The 18,445-nt window shown below is 47.8% G+C and overlaps 1 protein-coding gene across 6 annotated transcripts in view; it reads right to left on the reverse strand.

Moving 5' to 3' along the window:
• Positions 1–16,548, reverse strand: part of IRF2 (interferon regulatory factor 2) — a 40,572-nt gene extending 24,024 nt beyond the window's left edge. The window contains exons 1-2 of one of the 6 annotated variants that reach the window (XM_068681336.1): positions 16,323–16,541; positions 12,344–12,558 (exon numbers count right to left, since the gene is read on the reverse strand). The gene's annotated coding sequence lies outside the window, so the exon portion shown is untranslated. Of the gene's footprint in view, positions 1–390; positions 413–878; positions 1,006–12,343; positions 12,559–16,322 lie in introns of those variants that run through there. The other 5 variants (XM_068681338.1, XM_068681335.1, XM_068681334.1 and 2 more) reach the window with 5 other exon arrangements.
• Positions 16,549–18,445: the final 1,897 nt, after the last annotated feature.

Here is an 18,445-nt window from a genome sequence, read left to right on the forward strand (position 1 = left end):
CACAAAATACAGACTTATTAAAGATTTGCAGGCATTGAACAATCGTAAACATTATGCAGACTTTGGATCTGTGTAGGAGCCTCCCCTCGGAGTAACAGAAACTGTAAAGCTTTCTCCTCAGAAGAAAACAGTCTCGGTACACCTGTATTAGTACACCCTTCACCTGAAGACACAAGGCAATGGCAACAACTCTTCTGCTTATACAGGCAGGACACCAGAGGCCACAAAGAAAATCTGTTATGCTCCAAGAGCCCTTTTTTTTGGCCCGTGTACCTGCACTTGCAGAAGACTTTTTTTTTTGCTACAAAAAAAAAAAGTAACCAAAGGAAAGCAAAACAAACAAAACACAGGAAACACCGCTGTACTAGCTAAAATGATGTATCTACTGACTCGAGTGTTTTCAGATGGCTGTTTCTATCCTGTAGACCTGATTAAGAGAATGAAAAATATATTCACATCGCAGTTATTTTCAGACAAGTTTGGTTCTGGCTGCACAGGACAACCCCTTCCAGCTTTCTCTGATCAACCCTCCCACTGATTTTTTTACTATATTTCGATACTGCTTGGCTGGGAAGCGAGCGCTCCACAGCCCCTCAGCTGCACCAGGCCGTGTCACACTATTCAGCAGGGCTCAAACCGACGTCTTTCTCCCTCACACACATGTGCACGTGACCCTGATGCCATTTCCCTGTTTAGACCGGTAAATTATTGACATAAGAGTCCAAAGTCTTGAAGCCAAGACAGATAATTTAAAAAACATTAACCTATCTCAGGCACCACTCTGAAAGTGCCAACCAGCACTAGATGCAGATTAAAGCACCGCATTAAACTCCTGTTAAGCAGCCTGCAATCAATCATTTCCACGTGCAAGTACTTGCATTTAGGCTTCTTCTTCTCTCCCCCACTACACCAGGCTCAGCTCCTTCCTCTCCCCCTTGTTCTTTACATCTGTGCTCACTGCATCATCCGTAACTTCTCTGCTCTGCTATTCTTGTCACCTTTGATCTTAAAAAAAAAAAAAACGAAAACACAGGAGAGAAAACAAAAAGACTAGGCTACGTATTTGAAAGCACACAGCAATGACACAAATGTAAATGGGTTTGTTCTTTTTTCCTATGGGAGTACAGGCATCAGGCAGACTAACAATTAGGCAGTACCAAGCCCACACCCAGCACAAGAGGAAGAAAAACGTTCAAAGTTTCCTCTCATTGCTCTGAGGACATGTATTTCCTGAAACTAACAGGGAATTAAAACCTGAGAGCAACAATAAGGCTCCCTGATATGCTCAGAGAATTTACCAGCAGCAGGGCTCATGCTAATCTCTTAGCAAACTTATTGGCATTTTATTTATTGCTGTGCAGAGCTGGTCACTATAGCTTCAGCCTCAGCCTTTCCAATGACCAAAAATGTCTAAAATAGCTCAGAAAATGTTTGCAATTGCTCGGCTCCCTTTCAGATTCACTTCAGATATGAAAAAGCAGCCAGCCGCGGAGCCCAGCAATGGTCGGATCCCACTGCAAAGCCCCGGCCTGTGCAGGAGCAAAGCAGTTTTCTGAGTGACGGCGGCATGCTCCTAAAATGCACGATACCCTTTTCAGATATGCAAAAGTACGGGCCCTTCTTACAGCGCAGATGCACGCAGGCCCCAGCAGCCCTTCCAGCACCAACTGCCTTATCTCAATCACACAGTACCATCATCTCCCTCCCACTCGAAGCGGGGTCAAAGCTAAAAAATGCAAATGACTGTACTAAAAACGCAAGCACATTTCTATTCATCTGCCAAGGAAGGAGCATGTAGATGCAACTATCGCCTTACATGCGTTGCTTCTTGAGATTTCTTTAAATATATGTGTGCTTTGAGATAATTCCTGGAAACCCCATGTACAAGCTCCAGAGCTCAGTCTGAGCGCTCCCGTTTGCAGCGGGACACATTTCGTGTTGTGGCTAATGAGCCTCTAAGACAAATTTCAAGCCTGTCTGAACGAACCAATTAGGCAAAAGGCGAGGAAGTCATCTTGAAGGCAGCAAATCCCACTTGGGACGGGAAAAAAGGTAAAAGCTGCATTTGTGAACAAGCAGTGCACTGCAGGAGAGGAGAAAGCTGCCAACGTTACTACAGGGAAGCAGGTCCTGCCCAGGGTGGCAAGGCTGAGCCATTTGTTTGGCTGTGCCGTGTCCCCAGGGGCTGCCCTGCTGTTCCCCACAGCCGTGGCAGGGTCCATCTCCTTCCCAGCGCTCAGAGGCCTCCGGGAGCAGCAGGGCACCTGCAGCCGTCAGCTCACCCCTTCACAGCCATCACCCGCCCCGCACCAAATTAACTGGAGGTGGTCAGGAAAGCCGTCTGGCTTGCGAGCGGCTCCCGGGATCTGTTTATCTGAAAGTAAAACCAAACCTGGCTAAAAATAAACCTGGCGCGATGTCCAGCTGGAAGGAAGCGTGGGCTTCTTCTGGGGAGCCATGCTTCGCTGAAGGGTGAAGGCAGCGTGCTGCTGGCAGCCCAAACACAGCCCCTGCTCCTCCGCGGCCACGCGCGGCAGAAAATACAGGCAGAAGGCACTCCCAGACACAGTGCCCTGGGACAGCACCGACCACAACGGCACTAAAACGTAGTGGGGTTTTTGGCAGTTGCACGTCAGCAACATCTCTGCAACGAAAATAACGAGTCAGCTCTCTCTAGCAATCGTCTGTGTGAAACGAAGGTGCCACGTCTTCCCTCCAGAGCTGTCAAACCTGTGGTTTGCTCGTAAAGGAAGAAACGCCACGATCTGCCGGGCCTTGAGGGAGCCTCCGTGTTTCAGTACTGCCTCCCGGTACGCGTAACATGGTTAAGAGGCAGAGCTGATGGCTCCTTTCTGTGCTGTTTCTCTTGTTGTAGCCTCCACTGTTGGCTTTGCAGGGAGAACCTCAAGTCCGTCTCTCAGTGACAAACACCTTCTGCCATCCAAAGTCATTCCAGTTTTTAAAGATCCCTGAAATTCTCCAAAGCAGGCAGCAAAGGCACGTGAAGTTTCACCGGCCATCGCTTAACATAAAGCCATCTTCGCCCTAGATCAGCACACATTAATGAAGCCCGAAACGAAGGGGAGCCACACAAAACACGAGGCCAGCCTCCAGCATCTTTTTGGGGAGGAAAATGCTCAGCACTCCCACAGACCCGTGCTGAAATCAAGCTTTCTGGCACCACGTCGACAATCATTTCTGTTTGTTTTCAATTCTGGTTCATAATTGTCCCGTGGTGGGGGGAGGGAAAGAAGAATCGCCAAGAAACACAATCAACTGCTAATTTTCCTAAGAAAACATTGTTCTGTCCTACAAGGGGAGGACTCCTTTAGGCATGAAGGGAGGCCCACCTACCGGGAATTTGCTTTGCAAACGCTTGCCACTCCTAGCAAGAAAGCCAGTTGTCACGAACCACAACTTGTAACCGTACACATACAGAAATGTATGAAGCCTGACAGCTCTGTTAATATCATTTCCCTTCTCTTGCTCCATTTTTATCACACACCTCTTCTTAATTGGGGTCAAAACCAGTGGCTGTGGGAGCAGAAACACACTGGTGGGCATTAAGAGATGAAGGACATCACCCCCTTGAAGGACGAGCGTTGAGCACAGCAGACATGTAGAGGTACCAAGCAATACCACACGGCACTATTAATACTACAATAGCACGATAATAGTATTTTGACCACTGTTGAAGGTTTGAGCTAGTTCTGCAGTCAGCTCAGTCTTTTTTTTTTTTTTTGCAAATAGATACCACAGAAACGCAGTGGAATCTCCTCCCTGACAAGCTATAAACTGTCCTAATCCTGCAGACGTGACTCAGAGGAAAAGCGTTGTGGAAGACGGCGAGCACGGGAGCTCTGAAGTCAGGCCAGCACAACCCAGTTACAGACACACAAACCTGGAGGAGGCCAGAGCACGGCTCCTGCTGCCACGTCTTGGGTTTGAAAATGAGCTCTCTGCACTGAAATCCTAACAGCAGCCTGGGCTCAGGCGTACAAGCCGATCTCTTAAAGGACACAGCTGAAGGAAAAGAGTCACAACAATGTTAAGGGGCATAACAACATTCTTACAAGTAGTAGTACAAAGGGCATTCGGCAAGTAGCTGTCACTACACCACCCTTAAGACATAGAAAGTCGTACTGAATTTTAGCTCCGTGCTTCTCTGAAAGATGTATTTTTCCAAGATTCTTTACGTAAAACTCTTCAAAAGGAAACCCAGAGTACTCATTCGTTTTTAAAGAGAAGTTATAAAAATATTTTCAAGAGATATTTCCCTTCAAAGAAATATTTAAAAAGCTGTAAATGATGGTTGGGTTATATTCTATATAAACATATAGCTTTAAATATTTTCACTCAATAACGTTCAATAAAGAGCTTGAAGTCCTCCCTACTGTCTGCAAAAATGTACCAGCAAGTTTGTTTTTTCCTCGATAACACTGCTGCCATACAGAAAGTACAGCCTTGGAGAAGGCAGGGCTCTTCAGTAGAATTATGGCAGCTGTAGAGAGAAAGTGAAAGCAACAGCACAGCATGTATTAAAACTGAGCAGTACAAGATGTTCCATTCCCTTCAGTTTCACTCTGTCTCTCAGCATCTGGATAACTGAAAAGACACGTAGGTTATCTCAAAACCACAAACTACTCTATGCCTACATCATGGATATTTTTGAAATTTACTTCTACAGAAGTAAGAAGAAGGAAAAAAAAAAAAGCATTTCTTTTTTCCCTGTCATAAAGTACCCAGCTAAAAGATTTGGAGATGGAAATGTAGCTCATGGCTGTGAGAAGGTAAAGTGGGAGAAAATACTCGGAGGTGCATTTGGGAAGTAGGTCACAGCCTTTCCCCAGAGCTGTGAAAAAACATCTGTTCCCCAGAGGACTTGTGCAGAATATTGAAATATACTATTTCTCTTTTATCTGTGAATAGACAACTATTCTAAATATTAAAAAATATTCTAAATATTAAAAAAAAAAGGAAGTAATCTTGTGTTTGTGTTTTGCTGATAATCACTCCCTTTGTTTCCTAATGCTGATGCACTTCAGAAAAGCATCAATCACCCTGTGTAACCAAACAGATATGCTGAAATGAGACCATACGCTAATTTTAGGATTCAGGGAACTGGATTCTGTATTTGTCCGTGTGCCAAGAGTGTTCCAGGATACAAAGAAACATGATCTTATTCGAAGGAACAGTACTTACAGCAAAACTGTCCCTCGGTCACAGCTTGGACTCTGCCTTCACACAGGATTTTGTACACAGGACCACCCTGTGTCTTTTCCTGGGTAAGAAAACCTGCTAATGTGGCCTGGTCAGAAATACTTTGAAACATGACTGAGGCTTAAACTGAAACACACACCACTGAACTGCAGCTACTCTGACTTCAGGCACCTGAAATCTTCCTGGCTGCTGCCTCCAGGAGAACCCAGCTTTTCGTACCTTCTGAAAGCAGGAAGAAAGTCTTCCCACTGACACTGCACGGGAAGAATTAACGTGCCTGCTTTCTGACAACCCCAAATTATGCAAATACACATATCTCCCTTGGAACCACCAGCAGAACACTGAATTAAAGGAGCATTAGTAAATGAGGAAAAGCATGCATACCCATTCTCACAGTAGCCTGGGCTAGGGGCTCCAAATAAAACCCTGAAGCTCTTGGAGCTGTAAAATAGAGATACAAGGCAAGAAAGTACAGGGAAGCTTAAAAAGACTATCTAGATTCATGGATAGCTACACAGCAAACCTTCCCTCTTTGGTCTTTTAATCTCATGTATTTATGGCGCCTCTTCTGCTCCCTACGAATACTGACACTATTAAATAGGGGCAGGGGAATCAACCTGGCATGCTGCTGCACACAAGGGAGATGCAGGAAGGTAGAAGGATAAAAAAAGCCCTTGTGTCCTCAAGGGCTGGAGGGTGAAAAACACCCCAATCAACCCACCATTCCCCCCAAAAGAACAAAACAAAGGCAGCAAATACCTCCAGTGTGTACAGCAATCAGCATCACAGACTGCATGACAAACATGCCCAGGAAAACGTACAATGGGAACTCATACTGTATAGAGAGTGTGTTTCATCAGCCCTATAGCATTTCTGTTCCACCCAAAGGGTGTTAACACGTCCTGGCTGGGATTCAGACATTACACATCAAAACAGACTCTTTCCTTTGGTTTCCATGCACAGCTGAGTTTCCCTCGGCAGCAAGGACGTGAGCTGTTATTTTGCAGTGATCTCAGGCATCGCTAAAAGTAGCCCTCGGACCTACAGCCTCCAGCTGCACTGAGGAAAAGCCACGGCATTTTAATTCAACTGAACCAGGAGCCTGGTCAGTGCCTCTGGATGGGGCTGCTATGAAATAACGCTTCGGTTTCCCAATACCTACAATAAATTTCCCTTCCACTGGCTCTTATGTTGAACATTATCGTAAGATTAAATAACACGACGTCTGTTGCTGAGCCCATTCACTTCTTTGGCACCACAGTGACTTACATCAGCTGGGAACTTGGCCCAGACTTCCAACAAATAGATTGTTAGCGATCATCTCTGCAGTATCTGTGCCACGAGGATCATCTGTACACACACGGGTGTCTGCAAAGCTGGGGAGAACACAAAGCGATTGCTTCACTTCCAACTTCAAGGGAATACTTTGTTTCCTGTTGATTTTTTTCCCCTTTGTTTCCCAGGTCTTGCCCTGACTCAAGATGGAGATGATGATCAGCTTCAGATGGCGTCGGGATGACAGTGGCTCTGCGCAAGCGACAGCCAACGAGCGGCGTGTGATCGCAGAAATCTCCTTCCCCGGCACCTCCGAAATACAGCCACGAACTTCACCTGATTTATTTACTTCTTCAGTTCTTGTTTTACGTCTGGTGACAGCTGGGGGTTTGTTTCCAGCATCTGGGACGGCCAAGGACTTTTCCCCTGCAGGCTGCCAGAAGAAAAGGTGGTCGTTTCTCGGCAGTGGATCCCTCCTTCGCTCAGCTGAGTTTGGGAACAGCTTGTTTACAGCAAGAAAACCGCTGGCACGGCTGTCAGGCAGCAATTAATTCCTTGCACTGGGGAGCAGTTATCCCCAAATAAATCAATTTTAATCTGGAATTAACTGCTCACACACGGATTCACTCCTGAACACCCACATACAATAGCTGATGCGGCTTAGCCGTGCCGGTCCCTGCGCGCCGCAGCCAAACCCTGCGCCTTCCTCAGGGCTGTCAGGAAAAGGCAGCGTTTGACAGCTGATTCATAAGGAATTTTCCAGGCCGATGAAAACTAGGAGGCTGTTAAGGCTCAAACAATTACCAAGAATCACTTCTTTTATCATACTAATGCAGCTCAACAGCGTGTTTAAAGTCTTTCCATGGCTCTGTCAGACCAATGCTCTCTCAAAGTGCACTGTGAGGAGGCTTACAGGAGATGTCCAGCCCTAAAACACTGCCGAGCACACTGCGTTTCCTACACAAAACTGTTTTTTTCTGAAAGCAACACAAAATCATACATGCAAGTATCTACAAGATCGGGATCCTGAACTGTAAAAACCCTTTCTAAAGCCTGGGCAGACACCATCTCCACGTCCTGCCCAGCACTTCTCTGACTAAATACACGGCCGGAGCTGTACAGGACACCACGAATTAGACAAGCAGACACTGTAAAACACAAGTCCTTAATCACAACGTCCCCACACTGGTGGCTTGTGGCAAGCCTCCAGAAAAGATGGTTACTCTTTAAAGGCACTCGGAGAAGCAGAAAAATGATTTTGGACAGCGAACGCTGAGAAGCGCGTTCAAGGAAGAGTTCTCACATTCACTGGCCATGACCTGAACCTGATGTAATCCACCTCGCTCAGATTTGACTTGTTTCCCACCGCCAGCTCTGTTTGGATAACATACTGTTCTGCGACACACAGCAAAAACTATTTGCACACTACACTAAAGTACAATTTAGTATTTGCTCAAAGCTTTCGTTTTATTGTCTGGGCAAAGGCAGCTTCTACCAGCGGAGTTAATAGCTAACCCACACCTACTTTTGCTACCCTAACTTCTAATCAGCAGCATCCAGAGAGCAGGAGACGTAAACCACCTCTGCTTAACCTCACGGTAAACACCGAAGCCAGTCCTTTCCATAAATCAGTTTCTCCCTCACTTCCAAGAGAAGGGACAAATCCCAAATCCCTGACTGCGACGGTGCAGTTATTAAAGAGAAGTATATGCTATTTCGGTTTAGGAAAAAAAAAAAAAAAACATCTCTCCCACTCACTTAACATGCTTGCTTTAAAGACAGACCACAGAAGGCACAGACTTGGGGGCTGGGATACTCTGAATCATCCACACTGAGAGTGGAAACATGTCTGTCACATGCACTTATTTATGCCTACAAAAATAGCACCATGAAAGAAGCAGATGTGTGAGCACAAAAACTAACTTAAAATTGAGTTAGTTATTACAGAGATATTGGCCCGAACCGGAGAATTTAACAGAGAAATGTCTTTCTTTTGTTCGCATGCTTTAAAGGTTTGCTTTTACAGAGCACCGAGTACTGAATGCTGAATGCTGACACTTGTTGAAACAGTATGGTGTAAGCTTCCTTTTCACAAAACCATTACTTCCCACCATCACAGGGCATGCAGGAACTTCTTTACTCATTCACGCTGAGCTATGAATGGTTAATAGGCTCCCTTGCAAAATGTGTTCTTAGTCTGATGTTTTTGTGTTGGTCACAGGCTAACGGCAACAAGACAGCCTCAATTCCTGATCCGCAGCAGCTATTTCTATCTTGGAAGTTTCCTAAAATACTGCCGAGCTAGAGTGAGACCACTGAACTCATCTTCATTTCGCTTCTAAGCAAGGTAAGTGTTTTAAACTAAACAAAGCTGGTCTTCACCAGCTTCCCCCATGAGTCTCAAACCTCCAGAACAGTTTCGGCATCCAAGGAATTTAGTTGTGATACGCCTGAACATAACGCTTGTCAAACGTGTGAGAACTAAATCTCTGGAACTGAAGCCCTTCCTTTTACCCTCGTACAGCTTCAGAAGGGCAGGGACGGTCCACGCTTCTCCCCAGTACCCACACAACATTTTATTCAACACATTCCAGGAAGGCACATCCCCACATATGAGAAGGATACTCATTCAAGTTCCTGTGGCCGTCTTTTGACTAATTTACTAACAAGTTCTCAAATCCCAGAGGACCTTCTAACTGCTGACTGATCCACAGGAACTGAGCAAGACCCCTTCCCAGCCCTTTCAGGGGACCAGCAGAGCTGACAGCAGATAGCATCGTTGGGTTACTGTTGATCTGGCCCACATCTCAGTGGATGACCCCAAAGATGAAGGGAAAAAAAAATATCATACATTTTATACCTCATCCTATTAACAACTCAGATCTCAACACGAATACATTTCAAGCACACCTGCCACCTGAATGACCCCTTCATCATATTGATGTTATCACCTTTATTTCTCTTTCTGTACCCTCTTGCCACATTTCCAAATGTTACTTCCATGAAAGACGAACACACACCGCACAGAGCACTGTGGGGTCATCACACTGACCGCTGGATGGGAAAGGAGTTACCTGGAAAACCTGGGAAAATTGCTCTTATTCCTTATTGTGCATTCTGTTAAAGCAATGCTGCCCTGTAGAGCTCAAATTTACTAACAGAGAAAACAAATAATAACACTGAAATCCTCTTCATGAAGTTCAGCTCTCGTGCTTCTTTGCTCTGTGTTTATTTTCTCATTTTTGCCAACTGGGAAATGAAAACCAATGGAGTCAGTTTCACTTTTGTTTATATTTGGTTTCAATTTTATCCTCAAGTTTTGCTTTCATGTTTTTACCATAACAATGTTTGGATTTCAAATCCTGCAGGAAAGCTTTCAGTAGCTTTAAAGTATTTGTCTCCTATCCCCCCCTTTTTTTATTCTCTGGAATTATTTTTATTCTAGATAAACTTTTTAAGATGCTGTCACAATTCTGGAATGCTTGTGGTGGGGGCACTGTTTTGATTTTTTACAAATGCACATGCCACATCCAATTTAATTCAATAGTTCGGTACTTTCCACTTGATTCATCTCCCTGCTAACATAAAGCACATCTGTACCACTCAGAATAACACCTTAAAAGTAGGAGCAGCCAGTGCACCACACGGACAGAATTGCATGTTACATATGTGCATCCAATGTGCATACAGACCGAAACGTGCTGCTACTTCACCTTACTGATGAATTAGGGCATTATCTTGCTTAGGTAAAGCTGTAAGAGGTTTGCCTGTAGCGCTGTCAAGCAATGTCCAATATTAACAGAACTACTGCAGTACAGATTTCGTGTTCCCTGTGCTCATCAAGCCCCTCCACTCGCAGACACCCTTCCGTACACATCAGAAAGCAGAACTTAGCCACGCTTTCAGAGTTTCCTAAAACAAACCGTAAGCAAACCTTCCTTCTTTTGTGCTATGTCAGTGCTAGGCACGCAGGTCTCTGAAGGCTGCTTAAAATAATATCACAGCAGAACGGAAATGGTTAGACAACATCCACTGTCAACTGCGGTTCAAACTAAGGGACAAATGCAAATGCTCTTGCCACAGCGTAACTCCATTCCTAACACCAGATATAGCTACAAATCAAACCTGTAAAGGTTACCTGAACACCTCTGAACTCATAATCTGCCCTATTCTGTAAGGGAAATTGTAAGGGAAATTTGTGCTTCTAAGCACAGCATGAAAGCCAGTAGCCTGTACAGCAACAACAGAATACTAAAATCATTTCAAGTCAGAGTTAGTCCTGTACCTTGGGTGAAACAGCATGTCACATGCAGGTGGATTTGCTCCTGGGTGCCTGTGTCCAAGCTGCAACAAGATAAAACGTCTGCTTTGTGCTATAGACTGCTGTACTTTCGGTGTAGTCTGCCCCAAGCAAACTACGGGGCCAGAAGATCTCCAACACACACAAACCCCGGCTTGCAGCGTATTACACACAAGAAACCGAACATTACTCCCTCATTCACCACTTCTGCATTTTCTTCCCAGCTCGTTTGAAAAAACAAGCATTCTTCGTCAGCTCCAAGAAGCTGAAAACATAACCAGCACCAACTGAAAGAGCAAGTTGGGTGTTTTACAACCTATCAGTGAGCAATGTGTGCTGTACAACGTGTCAACTGTGCTATACACAAAACATGTAACTTTATATATATACCAACGTGGACATTAAACTCTTAACATGCTTCCCTTCCTCTAACTGTTAATAACTGCTAATAGTCGGTGCTTGTTTTTCCTATTGGCTATTTTAATCTTAACACACGAGCTTACACGGTGAAAGCAAGGAAGAACCTTGAGACAGTTTGTAAGTAATAATTCAACAAAACTTCTGAAACAGAAGGGGAAATATAACTATATTGACTGTTTTTTTTCCATAATGTTATTGTTACATAAGGAATATGCAACGTAATAAATCTGTTCGTCTGTGCACTGTACCCAGAATCTTTTCGTTTTGCTAATTTTTTGTTTTCCTTTCGCACTTGTGATCTCAAAGAGCAAAACAGAAAACATATTACGCTAATCACGGTTTATAGTAATAAACCTTCTGTAAACACTACCTTATGGCTTATATCCTCAATATCACAATCAGTGTAGGTAGGCCTTTGAAGAACGGAGCTTTACAAGGTCAATCTTTAACAAGTCACAGAGATAAGTCAGTGTCCCACAAAAAGAGCAACACGAAATTAGTTCTGTTCCTTTATCTACAAACGGATCCTGCCTTTCAATACTTAAGATTCACGAAACATAAACTGAGGTTCTAATGAGCTAATAATGAGGTTTTAATCTTGAAACCAGCATTTTGGTGAATACCACGGTGTCAGTGCACACACGGTGCATTTAACCTGGCTGCAACTTGTGTCTGTTAACAAGTCCAGGGGTAACATGCATAGATTGAACAGGATCATCATGGAAACCACTTCTGTTCTCGGGAAGTTTCCTGAGAACTTATGGCACAAAACTCCCAGAACAAAGGCCAACACACAGTCTATGGAATCAGTCTATGGACCATTTTTTATGCCTGTGCTTCATACTCTTGTGGTGAAAATTCCCTCACAGTTTTCGGGAAGAATCCTTGCTCAGGCCTGCAGTGACCTGCGGATACTCGGTGCTCAGCGTTTGAAACTGAAGCGCACTGACTGCTAAGCCGTGCAGCAAGTTTCTCTTCCACAGCCTGCCTAATCGCTCGTCAGCCTACGTCAGCCCGTGACATGCGTGACACGTGGGGCAGTGCGCGCCGCGATTTATTTACTGCACGACAAACACCTCCTCCTCTAGTGAGGCTGCCTCCAGTTCCTTTTATGTGGGTTGTGTTTACCTGTGCTGTTCCCTGCTGCCTGTTCACTGCCTCAGGATGCTAATGATTTCAAGGAACACTCCCACATCCTCTTCTGTCACCTCTTCTCCGAGCTAAGGCTTCTGACTCGCTCACAAAAGCTGCTCCATGCACTTGATCGTCCTTGATGCCCTTCTCTGCAGGCCGTCAAGTCTTACTACGTCCTTTCCAAGGGAGGGGAACAGAAATTGTTAACCCTGTTTAGGAGAGGGAAGTAACATGGACTTAGGGTGGCATGACAGTGTTTCCTATTCCATGTTGCACTCCTTCCTGGTAATTCCTAAGCTGCCCTCTGCTTTCTTAGCCACTACTGGGCACAGAGCTCACTTTTTCACAGGATTACCTGTGTTCTGTGATTTGTTAGCAAGTAAAAATAGTTCAAACTTCACTTTTGTGTGTAACACTAAGATTACATTCTTGTCCATGTGCCTTACATTTCATCAGTCTGTACCAAATCTCACTGCAATCTTACACCTGGACTTTCAGCACAATGAGGTCCTTCTGCAGCCTTTCAGAGGTTTTACTACTCCGAACAGCGAGTCAATACCATGAGCAAACTTGTTGCATCACCACCTATCCCTTCCCGCCCCTGCCGAGTGGCACGGACTCTAGACCAGCTCCTGGGGGACGAGCTGAGCCTCCTCTCATTGAGCAGACCTTGCAACAAGCCCTGCTCTGAGGAGGGCTGTACCAAGGAGACCTCCACCACAGCTCAGCGATGCCTTGAAACAACCCCAGAAGCCTCATGAGGCACAGCTTCTCCTCCTCAAAATCCCAGTCCGTTGTTGGTGTATCACACTTGTACCTCCTGCTCACTAATTCTGTTCACCAAACCCTGGCAAACAAACAACAACAACAACAAAAAAAAAGGCAAACAAACACGAAAACAAACACACATAAGTTCCCAGTCTCCCCATAAACCTTGAAAAACTGGCATCTGATTTGTCACCTCCTATTCCTGGAGCACCAAGGCCAAGTCTAAGCCACAAGTTACACAAGAGGTGATGTATCAGCAATTTTCATCGTCTAAGTTCTTCCAAAAGTTTTGAACAAGGATCGCCTCCTCCCATCTGTTTTATCCCTCACCTCAATTTGCTCTGATACCCTCTCTAACAGACACGTCAATTGAGAAATCCTCAAACAGGCTCACTCCTTCTTAAAAGAAAAAAAAAACCTCTAACACAGGAATGTCCAAAAACTCTTCCTCAGTGAAACAAGACTCAAATAACTTGTTTCAGTCTTCTGTTATGACTTTGTCTTCCTTGGGCACTCCTTCTACACTTGGATCATTTATCAGCAGGCTTCCTGCTTTTGATGCACTTCAAAGGGGATTTATTGTTTGTTTTCATGCTTTTAGCAACTTGTTCCGTGACTCTTTTCGGCCTACCTTATTGTGTTTAACGCAGATTTTATGTTCTTTTCCATCTTTCTCGTTTGAAGGCAAAGCATTAACTTGTTGAAAGATGCCTTTTTACTTCAGCTGATCTCCTTCACTTTGCTTTTCAGCCTGTTCAGCTTTTTTGGCATTTCTGACAGATGCCATGCAATTGCTCTGAGCCCCTATTACAACGCCTTTGAAGCATTACATGCCACCTGCACGTATTTTACACTTCTGACTGCTTCTCACCATTTTACTCATTTTTTTCCCCTCCTCTTACGAAGATTTTCTCTGGAAAATTAACCACCACCACAATAGCCCCTGGCTTTATTCCTCCTGAAATGACACTGAATCTCAGCACATTAGGATCACTGTCACATCAGAGCATTTTTAATGTAAAATCCCAAACTTAATTCCTGCTGGCTAGGACCTTGCCCAGAGCTGCCACCCACAGAGTGCCCTGGCAAGCTACACCCAGAAAACACCTTAAAAACTTAGGACCTGGGCAAGTTTCATGTTGGAATGTGACAATTGGCATGGGGGCAACTGAAGCCTTCCATTACCTTTGTATTTCCTACTTTTGCATCCTCTCTGATCTCCCTTGACGTCTGACAGTCGCTGTCAACACCTTGGTTGGGCAGGCAGTCACACAGCCCTCATCTATGCTCTTCCTATTTGGGCCTGGAGCACCGGTTCATGAGATCCTGTGTTACTTCCTGAAACAGTTACGGGCTTTAACAAAAAGCATCCCGCTCCATGCACGTGGCAGCTACTCGGCCCTCCTCACGCCATCTGTAGTCTGTCACCACACTCTCTGAGCTCCTGCAAAGTTTCTGGTACTCCGAATATTGTACCATGGAGATGTTTCGGTAGGGGTCATTATTAAGACAATAGGCAATATTTATATTATATAATATTTAGTATGCAACGTTTATGTAATTTTAATAATATTTTAAAATAGGGATGATCCTCTCCAAGATAGGATGTGTCCCAGCAAACCATGTTCTTCGCCTGTAGGTCTTTCCTATAGGTTTAAAGCTTCAATTTAAAACGTATATTGTTTTATACATATTACATATAAATAAGTTTATGCTTCAATTTAAGGCATACATAGCCTGGCTGCAAATTTATTTAGATAAAGTCCCCTTTTTAATGTAGACTTGTTCTATTTCAAATATATTTCCTCTTGAATCTCAGCCCCTTTCTTCTGCATCACTTTCTCTCCTGTGCATTAAGACTCCACCTCTCTCCGACACCACCTGGTCCCACCACAGAGCTGGAGGCCTCCACGCGATGTAGATTTGGGTCTGTACCCCACAACAGCTCTATTTTACTTCTCAAGCCTGTTATCTGCCTCTCCCCACGCAGCATGGCCTGTGACGCACAGCCCTTCCCAAGAGCCCGGCCTGCCACCTTCTGATAGAGACACCGCGCGGGGAGGAACGCCAAACGTGAGGCCGACAGCCGTGCCTGCCAGCTGGGATCCCCGTTTTGTTTTGTTTCCTGACTGTTTTGTTACCTGCCCGTGCTGTGAGGCACCATCACCTCGCAGGGCTCCGTGCTCCCACACCAACCACGCCGTGTTTCTGACAGCCGAAAGGGCCCAGGCGTGCAGGGGGCACTCGGGGTAATTCCCCCGCGGGGCATCACCAGCGTGGGACAGAGGAGCCTCAGAAGAGGCCGGTGGCACGGAAAGATTGTGATTCAGACAGCAACCATCTGCCCCACAGATCAATCGCGCTAGTTGTACAATTATGTCACCATTTCCGTATTAGGGAGAATGTAAATTTCTGCTGCCACATCCAGCTCCCTTTTTATGGTGCTAACAAGGGCACCCTGCAAAGGGCATCCCATGCAAATCCGCGCGGGGTGCGCACCTATACAGACGGGGTGCTTCATCTCGGGAAAGGGAGGTCCCAGCCCACGCTGCTCCTGCCTCCAGGAGGCTGAGCGGCACCTGACAGCCACCCCATGCCCAGGAGCAGGCTGCCTGCCTCACGGGAGCCATGAGTGCAAACACAGGAGCCCTGCGGAGCGGCTCACAGCGCTGCGGACACCCCCCTCTGCCCAGCTCAGCCCGCACCACCCCCGCCCCCCTTCACCACCACCCCCCCCCTGCCGGGGACGGAGCCGCCCCGAGCCCGTGGTGGCGGCGGGGCCCAGCGCGGGCCGGGTGCCGGTGGCTGCGCGCTGCCGGAGGCCGCAGGGGCGGAGGCGCCGCCCGGCGCGGCTCGGCGCGGGGCGGGGGGAGGCGGAGGCGCGGCCGCCGCTTGTGTAACGCGCGGGCCCGCCGGGAGGGGCCGGGGCCGGGGCCGGGGCAGCGCCAGCGCCCCCCGCCCGCCCGCCCGCTGCGGGCCCGCAGCGCGGCCCCCGCGCCCCGCAACAAGTGCTTGGGTTTAATGCACCCCCCCAAATAAAATAAGCACACGCACACCCCACGGCAGCGCGGCCCGTGCCCTGCCGCCGCGGCCTCCCCCCCCCCCCTCTTCGTCCTCCTCCTTCCTCCTCCTCCTCTTCCCCCCGCAGCGGCCCCGCTGCCCCCCTGCCCCCCAGCCCCGCAGCGATCCGGGAGCGCGGCGGTACCGGCGCTGTGCGGGCAGCGGCCCCGGCCCCGGCCCCGTCGCCGTCGCCGTCCCCGTCCCTTCGCGGCGCGGCTCCCGCAAGGTTACCGCCGGTTGCCAGGGGACGCGGGCTGGAAATGCAAACAGGCGCTGAATAATCGCGGGAGCAAAACTAAAAGTGCCTCCCTCCTCCTCCTCCTCCTCCTCCTCCTCCGCCCGGGCGCCGAGCAGGGCCAGATCGAAAGCAAAACAAGGAGAGGAAGCGGCGAGCAGCCGGCGCTTGGAAATCCCCCCGCCTCCTTCCCTCCCTCCCTCCCTCCCTCCCCGCCGGGCCGGGCCGGGCCGGGGCGGCCGCGCAGGCGGCGGGGGCAGGGCTCGGGGCAGGGCTCAGCGCCGGGCCCGGGGCCGGGCTCGGCCCCACAGCTCGGCACGGCCCCGATACCGGGCCCGGCGCGGCCCCGCTGCCAGCACGGGCGGCCCTCGGCTCCCACAGCCCCGCAGCGGGCCCCCGGGGGGCGGCCGGAGCTTTGCAGAGCCGCCCCCGGTGGTGGTGGCTGGGGGCAGGCTGAGGGGCTGCAGGGTGTCACAGCGGCCCAGGGGAGGGGGCTGGTATCGCTGGCAGCCTCCCCAGTGATAGAGGGAAGGCCCCGTGGCTTAGGGATACTGGGAGACAGGAGATCTGGTCCCACAGAATTACAGTACGCAAACATTTCCCTCATACACGTATACCTACACGTGTCCTCTGCACGCTTACCCAGGTGAACAAGCGGTGCACACGCGTGTGGATGCATCCCAGGACACCTCCGTTTGCTCGCACCCTGCTCCAGTGGGGTGGCAAAAGGAGATGGAGGTGTTCCCTGGGCACACAGGTGCCCCAAGGACACGCAGCCCTGGCCACACACAGGAGCCTGAGGTGCCTGCCCTTGTAGGCGATGAGCCCTTCTTGCCGGGGTGTGATCTCTTCACACCGAGGAGAAGGCAATCACAGGAGCATTTAGGCTGTCAGGGATCCACCACCTCCTGAAAAACACCAGGGCCTCACAGGAGGCCGTGGACCACTTGTACATACGTGACAGGAAAGGGCAAGAGAGAGGTTTAAGGAGCAAGGTTTAGAGTGCTAGGCAGGGTGGTTTTTCTGCGTCTCCTGCAGAAATACAGCAGGATGGGGAGGTCAGCACCGATGGGAAAGGGACAGGTCCCAGGAGAGATGAGAAGGAGCTGCAAGGAAGGAAGGGTTGGAGGCACGTGGCACTTTCAGGTACTTCCAGGAGAAAAGAGCCCAGGCAGACTGATTTCCATGAAGCCCTCATGGGACTGCATGGCTGGCCTTCAAATTGAGAAGGTCACAGGGGAGTTTTAGACCAAAGAGATGGAAAGTAGACAGGTACTGAAGAGCACTTGGGAGCGTGCATCCCCTGGCAGGGAAATCACAAGGATTCAGTGTCCTTGGGTAAAGGACAGGATGAAAGGTGGCAAGAGCCAAAGAGAGAGTGGTGGAAAACTGTCAGAAAAGATAGAGCCATATAAGCAAACTCAGGAGTGAGAAGGGGGCCCAGGGTGTCTAGCTTTAAATCAGCACATCGACAGAATGGGTGTGCTTGGAGAGGAGATCAGGGGGATGCTGTAATAACAAGGTACACTTGTGTAGGAGGGTCAGGCTGGGCTGTGTCTGAAGGGAAGGGGGCTATACTCTCCAAAAGAAGCAGTGAGATCAGCTAACTCTAGCAGCTAAAATAAATATTTTATAAGACTTAAGGTCTCCATAGGAAGATGGAAGGATTAAGATGGTAGTACCAACTCTCTGAGACAGGTCAGGTTGGTGACCCAAAACTGCTGCAGAGCAGCTGGGAAACATTAGGATGGAATGAGACCAGGAGCCCTTCCACCCTCCAGCAGGCATGGCAGAAATGGCAAACAATCAGAGAACAGCAAAGGTAATTAACAATACAGAATGACCCAGACTGACTCAACAGACCAGGACTTTTTAGGCTGTAGAAATGAGCCAATGCAAAAAAGTCATGCGAGAGAAAATACACAGTCATGAATTGAGAAGAATGGGGATGGATTATTTGCTTTCTTTTCTAATATAAGAACTAGAGAGCATCAAGTGAAACTAGCAGGTGGCAGATTTAAAGCAAACATGAG

This window comes from Anas acuta, chromosome 4, assembly GCF_963932015.1.
Source record: "Anas acuta chromosome 4, bAnaAcu1.1, whole genome shotgun sequence".
NCBI classification, from domain to species: Eukaryota; Metazoa; Chordata; class Aves; order Anseriformes; family Anatidae; genus Anas; species Anas acuta.